Genomic DNA, 11,938 nt, shown 5'->3' with positions numbered 1-11,938 from the left:
AAAAGTGGCACGATTTTCCCACTTGTCATCCATGTGCAGTTTGTACGCCATCTATTTTTTGTACAGCAGCTATTAGGCTACGTTCACATTTGCGGTCAGCGCCGCAGCGTCGGGCGCCGCAGCGGCGCCGCATGCGTCATGCGCCCCTATATTTAACATGGGGGCGCATGGACATGCGTCGCACTTGCGTTTTGCGCCGCATGCGTCGCTGCGGCGCCCGCGTCCGGGCGCAGAGGACGCAGCAAGTTGCATTTTTGCTGCGTCCAAAATCAATTAAAAAAAGGACGCATGCGGCGCAAAACGCAGCGTTGTGCATGCGTTTTGCTGCGTTTTTGTTTGCGTTGTGCGCTGCGGCGCCGACGCTGCGGCGCACAACGCAAATGTGAACGTAGCCTTAATCATTTTCATTTTCCTATGTTACTGAGTTGCAATGTATCCATAAAAGTCAGGTGCTGTACTGTGTTTCTTTCCCTATGGCATCCAATTTTGTTCTCGCACCCATAGACTTGAATAGCTGAGTCTCATCCAACTTACGGAAGAACTAGTGCATCGTGCGATTATGAGCGGTATGGCGGCTTATTTGTAGTTTTATATACGCATTTATTTTCTGCTGTTCACTGTGCAGTAAAAGAGATAAGAGAGACCTATTCATTCGGTCCGTATGATTATAGCAACATCAGATTTAGATACTTTTTCTGCTTTGCTACTTTTGTTCATTGAAAACAATATTTTGCAAAATTGAGAATGTTTTTGCATCTCCATATTCTGAGAGCTGTAACTTATTTTTGACCCAACACAACAGTACGAGGGCTTGTTTTTAAGAGGGAACAAGTTGCCATTTTCATTGGTACCATTTTTTTTTACATATTGTAGCATGGCTAAGGGTCGTATAGTCGACGGGAGGTATGTGTTACAGAGATGGCTTGTCTCTGTGATGTAACCCGGAGTGTTTACTAAGGGATCGTTTAGTACACTTGGGTCCGGGTTACAGGTAGCTGTGAGAGATGGGAGGATCTGGCTACCCATATACCTCCCCCTTGGGTAGGGGCATCACTGTACCTCTATATGTGGGTGTGGTTATAGCTATAGAATGTAGCCTACTGCTTAACACAGGACCTGTATGTGGGGGGGTGGAAGCCTCCAGAGTGTGCTGAGGCTCCAGGACTGAGCCTGAAGTACTGGACACTTATACTTTCTTTTGCCTGAGCTAAAGGCTATTTGTTTTCTATTTTGTTTTGTGGGTTTGTGAAACAATAAACCCTGTGAACTTTTGCCACCCACTGCACCTGAGCGAGTACAACCCCTACAATATACACAAGTTTATGATCACTTTTTATTCCAATATTTGTATGTCAGTATGACAAAAACACAATGGTAAAAATGTAAGTTTTTTTTAATTTACAGTGTTCACCATATGGAATATGGAATAAGTAATGTGACAGTTTTATAGTTCAGGTTTTTTTAGTTGCGGCAATACCAATTATGTTTGACAGTTATTGGACCTGACAGGTTAAAGAGTTTTGCTTAAAAGAAGTCTAAGGAACAAGCAAAAAGTAATATAAAAACAATAAATACCACTTCGGTCCTGTGCCAAACCAGTGTAGGCAGTCCTCTCATTCTTTCCTTAACCCCCTTCATGATATTGCAGTTTTACGTTTGTTTGGTTTTTTTTTCGTTTTTTTTTCTCCCTTCTTCGAAGAGCCATCACTTTTTTATTTTTCTGTCAATATAGCCATATGAGGGCTTTTTTTTTTACCATGTTCACAATATGGTAGAGCTGACTTGCAAATATGATGCTCCATATCATTATGAGGACACAGATACCAAACATGCATTGCTATTTTTATCTTATTTAAGTGGTGCAGATAAAAAAAAACACAGAAATTTTTTTAAAATAACATTTTGCTTCTGTCGCCATTTTCCAGATTCGGAAGGTTTTCATTTTTCGGGATATGTGGCTGTGTTAAGGCTTATTTTTTGTGCCCTGAGCTGACGTTTTTACTGATACCATTTAGGGGTAGATACGATGTTTTGATTGCCTTTTGTGGCAATGTCGCGGCTGCCAAAAAACATAATTTTAGCTTTTTGATTTTTTTCTTGTTACGTTGTTTACTGATTGGATTACGGTAATTTACTATTTATTTTGATAGATCTGTCCTTTACGAACGCAGTGATACCAAATATGTTTATTTATTTTTAATTGTTATATGTTTATTGGGGCAAAACTTTGTTTTTTGTTTTTTTTTCATATTTTTAAAAACTTTTTTTTACTTTTTAATGTAGGAAAATTACTTTCTAAAGGCTGCAAAGTTGTGACAAATGCTCTTCTGTGACCTCCATCGAAGATTTTTATTTTTTTCTTTGAGGGTGAAGGGGAGGGTATTTCAAACTTTTGCAATGGGGCCTCATGACTTCTATGTACACCCCTGACTCTACCTACTGCCATACATACAGGCAATGCTTCCAGATGAAAAAACCCTCTCCATATGACATTTTATGTATGGCTCTACAGGAATCAGACGCACATGGTGGTACAGTAGACCCTCAATAGAAATCTGAGCTATGATACGTGCATGGGCCTGTATTGCTGATATTGCATATGTTATATCTGTTATGTGTATTGAGTGGTCCATTATTTTTATGTCGTAGAGAACATTGTGTTTGGAAGTAGGTACCGCATGTGATAACCAAATATACCTAGTAAGGAGCAATACCACATCACATCAACTCCATTTACAGCTATTAAAATCAAGGCTCTTGTAAGCAGAACAAAAAAGAAATAAGACATTGTCATTTAGCAATATAGAATACAAGAAAACCAAATATGTCTATGAAGAACTTTTCATGTTCAGCACCTTGCAGCCATAATAATAACACAATGGGCTTAATACATGAAAACAGACCACCATCCATTTCATGGAGCAGTTTTTGAGCAGGATGCTTAATGTCACATTAACCCTTCACTACCCCATATCCCACCGCTACACGGGAGTGGGAAGAGAGAGGCCAAGTGCCAGAATAGGCGCATCTTCCAGATGTGCCTTTTCTGGGGTGGCTGGGGGCAGATGTTTTTAGCCAGGGGGGTCCTATAACCATGGACCCTCTCCTGGCTATTAATATCTGCCCTCAGTCACTGGCTTTCCCACTCTGGCGGAGAAAAATGCGTGGGAGTCCACGCCAGTTTTTTCCGCGATTTAACCCTTTAATTTAATAGCTAGAGACCCCAAATTTTACACAGAGACACTTGTTACATTAGTAAAGAGGAATATGTAATAAAAGAAAAGATATGAGATGGTTTACTGTATGTAAACCATGTCTCATATCCTGTCGGGTTTGTGAAGGAGAGAGCAAAAGCCGGCAATTGCATTATCGGCTTTTCTGCTATCTAGAGCTGAATTAAATATATATATATACAGTATATATATATATATATATATATATATATATATATATATATATATATGTGTCTCACTGACATATATAAACATATATATATATATATATATATATATATATATATATATACCTATTCTATGTGTTCACATTTATTCTACCTATTCTATTCTATTCTGTCAGTGTGATTTTACTGTACACCGCACTGAATTGCCGACTTTTCTCTATAACACCGCTGCGTATTTCTTGCAAGTCACACGCATGGTCCGTGTGTAATCCGTAATTTTCTCTCCCCCGTAGACTTTCATTGGCGTATTTTTTGCGCAATACGCTGACAAACGCAGCATGCTGCGATTTTCCACGGCCGTACAAGACCGTATAATACAGATCTGTAAAATACGGCAGATAGGAGCTGGGCCATAGAGAATCATTGCACCGTATGCAATCTGTATTTTCTTCGCCTCTCATACGTTCGTAAAACACGCCAGTGTGACGCCGGCCTTAATGTGTGGCTATGGGAATGGCCACTGTCAAATAAATGAAGCCCAATATTGTACAATAATCTCTGCGCTGTGTAATGTTACATTACACCCTATTAGAAGGGTTGTAATGGTGTGTGCGTGTGTGTGTGTAGCAGAGGTGTGTGCATGTTTGTGTATAGTGGAGCGCCCCTATGGGGCCGTGGGGTACTCGGTACCGGGTCCTTCGGTTCACAGGGGGATGTCACGGTGGCTGACCTGGTCCGTGGCCCTCGGGACAATCATAGAAAAGGGGAAAGGTCTTTAAAGGGGAAATGTTCGTGACGCCACCTGTGGTATTCGGTCAGGGTGACCGACGCTGCTTTAAGGGGTCCGCTGGGGTGATGTTATGGCAGCTAGATGTTATACCTTCCCACAGGTGAAGTGTATCCCTAAGGCTTCCCAGTGGTGTAGATGGTGGATGGTGAGAGGCGCAGAGAAGAACAAGGACACAAGGTTGCAGTCTCTTTACCTTTTTACTGAAGGTTACTGAAGGCTTCAGCATCCACAGTCCAGACCACCAGATCACAGGGCAGGCAGAGTCCGGCTGGTTTGGAGGCAAATCCAGAGTCCCCTTGTCCAGGTAGAAATCAGTAGCCTTCCTCTAGCGCCTTGGTGTTGTAGTACCTTACTGCTAAGCGTCTCATAAGGTCCTCACAACTGTTGAAGATGTTACAGATGTTATGTCTCTCTCTGTCCCCCAGATGGATAGGACAAACCCGTATGACCGGTGGCTTGAGGCGTTTTACATGCCCCAGCTTCTAAGTGGTGCCACCTTGCCTCCTGGGTATAGGGCAGGCAGGTAACGTGAAATTAGCTGTCCTGCCGGTCTCTGGAGCAAGGCATAAAGGACTGTTGCTCCCTCGGTGTTCTGGCTACCGGGATCCTGCGCCTCAGAAGGAGGCAGTCTGTGTAGGGCAGAACTCCTCTGATATCCACTCCTTTGCTACGACTTCTTCACCCTCTCTACAATTCAGTTCTCCTTCAGTGTCTCTTTCCAGAAGCTGCCGCACTTAGGGTAGGCACAGCTCCGTGTCCTTCTGTCTCGGCCTCTGACAGGATCCCACCCCAGTCAGGGACCAACTACCTGAGCGAAGCTCAGCCAGCAACTAACTCACTTCCTATCCAGGCTTCCAGTTTTACCTAAGTGTGAGAAGTGCCCTAATAAATAGGAGCAGAGCTCCCCTGGTGGCCTGGAGTGCGAACTGTGTTGCATGTTTGTGATACCTGGATTCAGTTGTCCTTCTTTGCCTCCAAACGTAACTTCATTCCCCCCTAGAGGAGAACGATATTACTGCAACGACCAGGACCCTGGGGCTCTGCACTAGCAGAGGTGCATGTAGCATAGGTGTATGCATTAGAGGTGTGTGTGTAGCAGAAGTGAGTGTAACAGAGGTGAATGTAACAGAGGTAAGTGTAGTAGAGGTGTGTTCATGTGCGTGTAGCAGGTGTGTGTAGCAGAGGTGAATGTAGCAGAGTTGTATACGTGTAGCAGAGGTGTATGCGTGTAGCAGAGGTGAGTGTAGCAGAGGTGTGTGTGTAGCAGAGGTGTGTGCGTGTGTAGCCGAGGTGTGTGTGCATGTAGCAGAAGTGTGCATGTAGAAGTGTGTGCGTGTAGCAGAAGTGTGTGTATTAGAGGTGTGTGTGTAGCAGAGGTGTGTGCATGTGCGTGTAGTAGAGGTGTGTGTGTAGCAGAGGTGTGTGCATGTGCGTGTAGTGGAGGTGTGTGTGCAGCAGAGGTGTGTGCATGTGCGTGTAGCAGAGGTGTGTGTGTAGCAGAGGTGAGCTTAGCAGAGGTGTGTGTGTAGCAGAGGTGAGCGTGCATGTAGCAGAAGTGTGTGTGCGCATATGTATACACACATACATGCCAGTCAACCAAAATATTAAGATTGAGATTCAATAACATCGATTATAATGTTACAATTGCACTTGTTAAGAAATGAGATATATTGTACAGTAAAAAGCAGGCAATTTCCAAGTGTATTTATGGAGTCAGGAACAATGTAAATCTCCGAGCGTATACAAATGGCACGTTTTGTGGATTATTCCAGTTATGTAGTAGTCAGTACCTACTATAAGCTGTCCAGTGAACTAGTGCTAGTCATTGGCACCCAGGACTCATTGATGTATGCTAGGAATGAAGACTAGATCTTCTGGTCCAATCATTACTCATATTTGGTCCAATTTACAGTAGCGGACGTTGATTAAAAAATTATTTCTGGTTCTTAAAGGGAATCCGTCATCAAGTTTTTTTCTGTGTAATCTGACAGCAGCACAATGTAGGGGGAGAGACCCTGGCTCCAGCGATGTATCACTTAGTTTACTGTCTGGAGCAGTTGTGATACAATCACAGTTTTCTTTGATGCAGATCTAGCAGAGCTCAGACTGCTGATCCCTGTGTAACCCTACAAGTGTACGGAGAGAGGCTGTGCCCACTAGATGGGTTCTGCCCAGGAGTATGCATATCTCATACTTGACCGTCCGTTCCCGGGGAAGACAATGGCAGTCACACAGAGTAATGGCAGACTTTAATTTTTTGAAAGAACAACCTCTTTGAGGTCACTCAAAGAGGCTGTTTACCACCTGAGTATTTAGCTAGCAACACAGGCTTTCCACATGTGTTTTCTGTGGCAGCCACTAACCAATCCAGCTCTATAACTATTCAGCTCTGCTACAACTCATCCAAAGTGTGACATTTGACAAACACTCATCCACTGTACCTAAGCGTGGTCCACACATCCAGCCCTTCTAGAACAAGACATATGGCCATTAACTCAGCTCTGCAGTTCTTAGGTTCTATCTGCACGCTCATGTTTGCTGCACCAAGATGACAAACTGCCAGCTCAGTTCCGCAAACCCCAAATACCTTAGTACCGACTCAGCTCTGTTATTCCTGGCTGCTATTCGCAAGCTTGGCTGTGTTATAATAAAGTGCTGACTGTCAACCCAGTCCTGCGACAAGAGGTCTGATTACCAATTCAGCTCTGCTGCTCCTGGGTGCCGTCCCTACAATTAGCTGGGCTACAACAAAGTGTCTGACTGCCAATTCAGTTCTACTGTTCTTGCATATCTCCCAACTTTTGAAGAACTGAAAGAGGGACATGCGGTCACTCCCATGAACAATTCCTTTCTCCCCTGGCAGTGAGGGACATTCAGCTGATGCCTGAGACTGCAGGGTGCAGACCCAAATCCAGGACTGTCTGCTGTATCCGGGATAGTTGGGAGCAGACCGATTCACGGGTCTCTTGTCCACCGTGCGGGTCAGCGATACTGGGTGGCTGCACAGGAGGCAACAAATCTCTAACCTTCCAGCTTCCCCGTGCGGCTTTTGATCACCCAGAGCCAGAGCTACGTCCTCTGTCTGTCCTGCTCATCTCTAGTTGGTAGAAAAACCACAAAAACAGGACTAAAAATCCTGCAAAAATTCATGAATTAATACAGCACAAAGGGGCCGCAGCGCTTATCTGTCGAGGTGTCTGAACTAGTGCACTCCCAGGGTGCAGCAAGCTCATGTGATAAAAAAGGCTGCAATACAGGTGCAAAATACTGATGAGGCAACCACTCACAGCCTACCAACTCATGGAGGGGGAGATTGCTTAATATATAATTGCACAACAGAGGTTTGTATAGGGCGCTGTTCACATACAGGTAATGCACAGGATCTGGCTTACAACCTATTAATGACGCCCATAGTTTACAAGGCCAAAAATGCTGGGCCTGACTGCACCCTGAAAATAAAGTACAAAAAACATTATATTCAGGGACACCTGAATTTGCTCAATTGATTATTTAGTAAATCTTAACTTTAATCACGCAACACACAATGTTTTTTATATATAAATAATGAATCTGAAAAGATTATTTAAAAATGCACCTATGCACTTTATTTACCACTTGTTATGAATGCACTATTTTCAAGCTTTCTATCTTTGTTTTTAATTAATTTATTAATGAGAAATGTATGTGCTTGGATGAAGAAGAAAAATGAAGATAAAGGACTTCAGCTAGAAATGTCACTGGTAAGTCAGTGTATTATCTGTACACTTACACTATACACTGTATACTATATACCAATGACCTATGTATAATGGCACTTATGGTGACCTTGGTATTGTGTGTTTTGTTGTTTTTTTGTTGTTTTTTTTTTACTAATGATCAGTATTGTAGTATTCGGTCACTATGTGGTGGTAATATGTGATCTGTTCATGGTGTAGTAGTATTTCTTCCTTGTATGCGGCACTATTTGGTCACTATGTGGTGGTGATATGTTATTTGGTCATGTGACAGTATGTGTACCTTATATGTGGGATTATTCAATCACTAGGTGGTGGTAATGTGTGGTCTGGTCATGGTCTGACAGTATTTGTCCCTTGTATGTTGTATTATTGGTAATTTTAAAAAAATGTGTGTGACACATTCCCTTAAAGAAAAATAAAGACAAATACACTTAAAAAGAGTATTGGATATTTTAAGAAATTTGTAATAGTAAAGTAAGGCCCTGCCAAAAGAATCTACCTTGTCACGGTGGCAGGCTTAAGAAATCTTTTGGCCAAAACAAAAGCTGATGGCTAGGTATGTGACCTGATGTTCGACAGGAACTGTTAATGTGTGATTGGTGCAGAAGTGGAGTTTTTCCCAAGAGTGGGCGTTGGACTGAGGAAGGTTCGAGGGATGGAGGTGGAGCCGGGGTGCAGCCTGGGCGAAGTCTCAAGGGGGCCTGAAAACTTTGCCAGTGAAAGGCCCTGAAATTACTGATGGCAGTCTTGCATGTGGCCTGAGGGAGCTCTACTTCAGTTCTGCACAGTAGGTGGTCAGGGCTTGTCTATGCAGGAAAACCACTGTAAAGGACCTTCAGAATCAGCATAGTATCAGTGCTCCAGGCCTTTCATTCTCAGGGTTCCCGATTCAGAACACCTCCAATCACAAAACTATGACATATGACAGCGACATCATTCTAATTTTTAATACGGGAATAACCCTTTATAGAGAAAATTGCAAAGTGATTAATTCACACAGCAAGTCTCGTCTAGATGGCTATTTCTCGTTAATGATCAAGATGAATGTACATTTAGACAAGGAGCAAATAATAGAGCACAGTTTGTATAAGCATGTTTTTTTTCTGATTTGGTTTAGGTTTATGTGTCATGAAATCCACAAAGCAGAGGAATAATCTATCAAGTTTCAACAGTGCACGTTTTCTTACTCTCCTCTTCCGCCCACACTTCCACCCACTTCTTGTGTGGGGGTGTTTTGTGAGAACAGAGTGTGGGTGTGCATATTGATGTGACGTGGTCGGACCATTGAGACACGCCAGTGAAAAGCCTCAGGCATTTGCTTATTTTCCCTTCCTTGCTGAGGCACAGATGTATTAAGCAACAGATTTTTACTGCTTAGCACATATCACAGGGGACCGGATCTTAGTAACGTCATTGCTTCGGTCTATAGATGAGCCAGCCACATTTATAGCCTCATATTACATCTTTTTACAGTTCTAATCAGCTATACTATAGTAGTACATAAATGAGCCTGACCATACGTAATCTATTTAAAGGGTTTATCCCCATATCACAGGTTAACGTCAATCTTTAGGATACGGAATAACTTATCAATTTCTGGGGGGCTGACTTCTGGGACCCCCAATAATATTAAGAACCATAATCTGAGAACTGTAGTCAGAGAACTAAAATCAGACCAGAATTATTTGGGATCAGGATTTGGAATCCTGCCTTAAAAACACTGATGATGGATTTCCAGCTATCAAAAGTTAATGCTTTCAAGGCACATAGATATGAGATTTTACTAGTAATATGCTAAAAAGGTTTTCCAAGACTATATTGTAATTTTTCTATGAGCCAAAACACTAACAGTCAGGTAATTGCTAACTACCTGCCTGTTCTATTTGTTGCTTGCTCAAAGCTGCAACTTACCGCTCCTGCCGGCGATTCGGCTGCTCAACGTCAACAGAGTTGTTCTTCCTCTTTCGTGCTGCTCTGTTAATGGGACGTGATTGCTGACGTCATGCTGATTGACAGCTGGCTTCCTGCAGTTATGAAGAAAGGAGTCGGCTGTCAATCATCATGACATCATCAGTCACACCCCATTAGTAGAGCTGAAGAGAAGTCTCTGCTCTGTCCACTTGACGTCAGTGGAAGCTGCAGAATCGATGGCAGGAGAAGTGCATTGGGTAGAAGAGACATATTGTTAGCAACTACCTGCCTGTTAGTGCTTAGGCCCATAGTAAAAAATTAATATCGTTCTGGGTAACTTTAATTCTATATATTGTGTTTTGAGAGGATCTGTCACTTCTCCTGCCATGATTGTTTTAGTAATTACTTGTACTACACATAAAATAACAATTCTGAGGCATCTTTACCCAGGAGCCTATGGTTTTGCATTCCTATATTATTGCACCTGTAAATGTAAGACTAAATAGACTACTGGATCATATCATTCCTTTTATCAATAGGATATGGCTTTGCGTACTGTCGGTAATGATTAGCAGTATGAGAATGGGTAGCTCCCACTGATGAGGGGTACGGCAACACCTAGTTTACATCTTATTTTTTATTTTCCAGGATGAATAATAGAGGAAAAACACAATGCAATGATGTAAGAAGAGATACTCCAGTTTTATTACTTCATGGGGAATGGTCAACCTAAAAAGGTATAAACTATGTTGTAATATTTTAAATAATTGATTTCAATAATAAACATACAATAACAAAACTAGTCAAAGGTGATCTATAGCACCAGAAAACAATACAATCTAAGTACGCTGTCAGAAAAGACAAAAGAGATGTCCTATGGTCCACAAGTTCATATTTTACCATCCCGCTAAAAAAGGAAGGAAGTTCCACAAACAAGCATCACAATAAACCAGCTGATAATGGCACTGACTCCCAACCAATACCAGAGAACGAGCTGGATAGTGGACACAGTGATAGTGATAGTGATAGTGGACACAGAAATGAGTAACGTGATGCTTCTGAACTGCAGGGAGTATCTTTTTAACAAAAAGGTTGAGGAGCTGTGCGCCCCCTTTACACTTGTTCATGTATACCAGCATCCATATGACGTTTAACACATCAATTATCCTGAAAAGTGCCATATAGAGAGCTCCATAGTGTGCTCCTGTAGTCCATCTGGTTTGACTAGAATTTTTCAATTGTTGATTGCATAGTCCTGTGCATTACTGGTGCTGCATCGTGGAATAAAAATAGCATTGACTTAAATGTCTCACCTAGTTTTTTGCATTGTCTACCTGTTTTAGGTAGCCACAAAAACGTGGTTGACTGCACTCTCTTCAGTCAATGTACAGTCAATGGCCCCATCAGTGGTTCTGGCTGATTTCCAGCTTTCATGGGGTCACTGACGTGTCTCAAAAACATGATGTAAACTGGCCTAACTCAACCATAATTCAAATTCTCCCAGTCACCTAATGTATTTCACAATTCTCATGCTTAGTTTCGCCTTTCCCTGTTGTCTTTTTTGCTAATATTCTCTCAATAGCGGTATTACTGTGTTATCTATTGTTCCTAACTCTCAAACATCCTAGTGTTTCTTTAAGATCCTCCAGAAGGAACTGCTCAGATAACGTAAAAATGTTTCTGCATAAGAGAGTCTAGTCGGCATGTGACCTCAAATATTCAAATGGCATATATGAAGTCACGTGAGTGCCCACCCACACAGGGAAGTGTTGATGTCCACACTGTCTCGGTTTGATGTCTGCAGTCACATAGAGACTCTATGATAGAGTGACTGCAGACTTTTCTTCTAAGACTGGACATCCCCTTTAATAACCAGAAACCATGTTGAGGATCTCCTTATTTGATTTATTCACAGATCATCTGTGTGTTGTTGTGGTGGGCTCATGGACATTGATTATTCTTTTAATTGGCCACCATGTATTATACAGAGAAAATGCATTGCTGACTTCTCATGATAAAATCAGCTGTTTGCCAAACCTGCAGCTATAATAATAAAAGAGGTCCTCTGCCCGAGCCCCATCAAACCCTTGCGCTGTATCA

Source organism: Ranitomeya variabilis, chromosome 3, assembly GCF_051348905.1.
Source record: "Ranitomeya variabilis isolate aRanVar5 chromosome 3, aRanVar5.hap1, whole genome shotgun sequence".
Lineage (NCBI taxonomy): Eukaryota > Metazoa > Chordata > Amphibia > Anura > Dendrobatidae > Ranitomeya > Ranitomeya variabilis.
Note: the sequence above shows the minus strand (reverse complement) of the source record.